The sequence below is a fragment of the Triticum aestivum genome, chromosome 6D, assembly GCF_018294505.1.
Source record: "Triticum aestivum cultivar Chinese Spring chromosome 6D, IWGSC CS RefSeq v2.1, whole genome shotgun sequence".
NCBI classification, from domain to species: domain Eukaryota; kingdom Viridiplantae; phylum Streptophyta; class Magnoliopsida; order Poales; family Poaceae; genus Triticum; species Triticum aestivum.
The window spans coordinates 26,883,636-26,888,149 of NC_057811.1; positions in this window are offsets into that span (position 1 = coordinate 26,883,636).

Genomic DNA, 4,514 nt, shown 5'->3' on the forward strand with positions numbered 1-4,514 from the left:
GGGCAAGGGCATGCACGCTCGTGTCTGTTCAGCCGCAAACTCGGCCCAAACTTGGGCCGGGAATGGGTCGAAAGCGGAAAGAAAACGGACAACGGTCCGTTTGCGGCCGCGCGTTGGAAGGCCTGCTTTGTCCGTTTACCCCCACACGGGCGCGGACGGACAGGATGGGGTCGTGCGTTGGAGTTGGCCTATCCTACAAAATGCAAAAAGAGAAGTAGTCCCTCCGTTCGGAAATACTTGTCATCAAAATGAATAAAAGGGAGCGTATTTAGACATATTTTAATTCTAGATACATCTCTTTTGTTTCATTTTGATGATAAGTATTTTCGGACGGAGGGAATAGGAGCCTCTTCCTGCCTCGTCAGGCCGTGAATACATATTACTGAAGCTGCTTCAGGGCATGATCGGCTAGGGTCCTCGAGTCCGACCTCAGATAGTTTGAGATCAGCTTCATGGCATCATCGGCTAGCGTCATCGAGTCTGACCCCAGATAGATTGCAATCATCCTCTGCCCCGAAATTGATCCTCCTTCAGAATCACGTGTTGTATATAACATAGCAAAGCCCCAGCCCTGACTTCATCTCCTCCAACATCTGAAAGGAACAAAACACCTAGAAATTCTGTCAAGCAATGCTACGCAGGTAAGCCGTCAACTGAAATAAATGAAAATTCACTTCATCAAAGGATAAAGTTTTAGAAAGCCACATACAGAAATATGGATGCTATTCTCCATATTAAACAGCGAGCAAACATAATTAGCTTCAGAATCACGTAGTGATCAGGACGCTTTCCACTATTCATACAATATCTACACCAATAGAAGCCATAATGGAGCAACTAACAGTTTCTGGACTGCAACGCGTGGAAGGAGGAAATAATCAAGAGAAATCAGTTTCCAATTCAAACAAACAACCGAGAGAAATCAAAGTACATTACCTCAATCATTTCCATGAAGCAAGCTCACAAGGGCAGCTCCTGCCAGTAGTATGATTCATTCTTCCAGCACTGTCTTTATCAAATTAGAGACATTTTAATATCAGAAGCCATCAAGAGCTGCAAATTTTTCCCAAAAAAAGTGCAGATGGCAAATGATGGCTGCAGCTTAAGTTACCTCTTACCTTTTTTTTTCTTCGATAAGGGGCATTAGATTGAATTGAATTATCGAGTTGATACAATCGCATCAAAAGAAGGACCGGCCTCTGCATAGCTAGATGCACACAGCCAACAAGTCCAAAGGTCCGCAAACTAAAAATCGAATTACAACAAAGTTTGGAGCAGCCTATGTCATGTCAGACTTTATCCGGAGATAACACCGCCATCCATGGGGGTCGAAAACCTCCCGGACCGTACGCTTCAGCCATGAAGACACCATCATAAAAAGGTCCCTGTCCTCCGGCCTCTGCAGGATAGACCAAGTACAGAGCCATCGCGTACATATATGAATAACCTGCATAGGAGATGAAACACATTTATTATTAAAAATCACATCATTCCTGGTACCCCACAAGAATGTGTGCAGAAAATTATTTACCAATCCCCCGCAACCAGTTGACGAACATGTTACGTGCACTGCGTGGGGGGTATAAGTTTGAAGCTACTTGAATTATGGTCCAGACCGTCCGAGCAAACTTACACTCAAAGAATAAGTGTTTAATAGACTCGTTATGTTGACAAAAGACACATTGCTTGCTACCTTGCCAGTTGGGTCGTGCCAAATTATCTCTAGTTAAGATGACACCTCTATTTAGGAACCAGAGGAATATCTTCACCCTTAAAGGAATCTTGAGCTTCCACAATTTCCTGTTATCAACCCGAACCTCACTATGGACCATTGCATCATACATGTACTTGACTGTTAATTTGCCCGTCTGATGCAACTTCCATGGGAAGATATCCGGTTCACCTGACAGCTGAATAGCCTCCAGACGTATGAGTAATTCATTCCATGCTGCCAGGCGAGGTCCTAAAAGATCCCTATGAAAAGAAATATCCGGGTTTTCTTGTCCCAAAACTTGTTTGATCGTGACAAATTTATGTCTTACGATCCAGTACAAGCTAGGGTATTGCACCATGAGAGGGGTAGTCCCTAGCCAGTTGTCTTCCCATAATCGAACCTGATAACCGTCCCTAACCGAGAATGTTCCAAATTGGAAAAAGAATTCCTTGGCCTTCATTATCCCACTCCAGAAATGTGAATCACCAGGTTTCCAATGGATCTGAGAAATAGCTTTGGATCACACGTACTTATTACGGATGATTTCCTGCCATACTCCATTCTCAGTGAGTAGTTTATACACCCATTTGCTGCGAAGAGCAATGTTTCTAATCTCAAGATCTTGAATTCCCAGTCCCCCTTGACTTTTAGGTCGACATAATACAGTCCACCTAGCTAGTCGATATTTCTTGGATTCGTTATCACACTGCGAAGAAAATCTAGATCTAAAGTAATCAAGACGCTGGAGAACCCATTTTGGGAGGTGAAAGAATGACAACATGTATAAAACCATGTTGCTGAGGACAGAGTTGATCAAGATTAATCGCCCCCATAAGACAAGAGCTTTGCCTTCAAGCTGGCTAATCGTTTCTCACGTCTCTCTTCCACATGCTTCCACTCAACGATAGTTAACCGTCGATAGTGTATGGGGATCCCCAGGTACTGAATCGGGAATTGCCCAAGCTGGCAGCCAAAAACCTTAGCATACTCGGGTGCCGATTATGTGGCATCACCAAAGCAAAACAGTTCACTCTTATGAAAATTAATTTTGAGGCCAGAAAGTTCCTCAAAACCACATAAAAGCAACTTGAGATTTCTTGCTTTCTCTAGATCATGATCCAAAAACAAAATAGTGTCATCCGCATATTGTAGAATAGACAGACCATCTTCTACCAAATAAGGAATGACACCTCTGACTTGACCGGCCAACTTAGCCCGCTCAACAAGGGTAGCTTACATGTCGGCCACTATGTTAAACAAAATAGGGGATGCAGGGTCACCTTGGCGAAGCCCCTTCCTAGTCTGAAAATAGTTGCAATATCATCGTTAACCTTGATGGCCACACTACCTCCAAACACGAAACTCTCTACTCATTGACACCATTTTTGCGAAAAACCCCTTCATGCGTAAAGTTTGCAACAGAAATGGCCATTTAACTTTATCATAGGCTTTTTCGAAATCTATTTTAAAGATGACTCCATTCAACTTTTTATGATGAAGCTCGTGAATAGTCTCATGCAACACAACAACTCCATCTAGTATGTTGCGTCCTTGCATAAATGTTGTTTGGGTGGGTTTGACAACATGGTCAGCCACCCCATTCAACCGATTAGTTAGAACCTTCGTAAAGATTTTAAAACTTATGTTTAGGAGGCAAATCGGTCGATATTGTTGAATACGACTAGCCTCCTTAGACTTGGGTAGTAGGGTAATTTCCCCAAAGTTTAAGTGAGAAATGTCAAGGTCCTCAGTATGGAGTTCGTTAAACAACTGAACCAAGTCCGCCTTAATCACATCCCAAAAACATTGATAAAACTCTGCCGGAAAACCATTCGGACCCGGTGCCTTGTTGTGTTCCATCTGAAATACCGCATTTCGAATTTCATCCTCGGAGAACTGGGAGGTTAGGAATTCATTTTCTGCTTCCGAAACTTGAGGGATGTCATGAGTAATAGACTCGTCCATCTCAAGGTTTGTTACAGTTGAAGGTCTCAAAAGCTGTTTATAATTGTTAGTAATAAATTTTTTCAGTGGTGCCTCCCCCTCGATACGGCCTTCCTCCTGGTCTAGAGCAATAAATGTTTCTTTCTATGTCTGCCATTGGCCAGCATTTGAAAGTATTTCGTATTATCATCTCCTAGAACGAGCGAGTCCGCCTTGCAGCGTTGGTACCATTTAATCTCTTCCTCGCGTAACAGATGGGCAATCTGCTCGTTTAGATGGCTTGTTTGCTCAATCTCCGCAACAGAAAGGGGCCTCACCTCCGCAATTTTACCAATGGAATCAATGAAGATAGATAGACGCAACTTTACTTTTTTATATGCCAGCGGTATGCTTAGCCCATCCAAGAAGGAATCGGCGCAAGGCACGGATCGATTGTTCCATTGTTGGATGTGCGTGTTACCAGGAGGTTGACGCGCCCACACTTTCTTGACCAGGTCCTGGAATCCTTCTCTAGTGAGCCATCCCAGTTCAAATTTAAACTGCTGACGGTTAGAACTTGGAGGGGTTTGTCCAAAATCGGTTAGCAAAGGAGCGTGATCCGACAAGGCCTCAATTCTTTCTAGTGCACGTACCGAGGCAAGGGGGTACTTATATTCCCAGTTCGGTGGTAACTAGCACTCGGCCCAGTTTTTCAAAGGTTGGATTTGATCGGTTATTCGCCCAGGTATATTGTCGACCCGACATAGAGAGTTCCCTCAAGTCTAGGCTGTCAATAACAGCATTGAAGAGGAATGGCCACCTAGTGTCAAACCGATCATTGTTTTTTTCCTGCTGATATCTAAGGATATTGAAATCC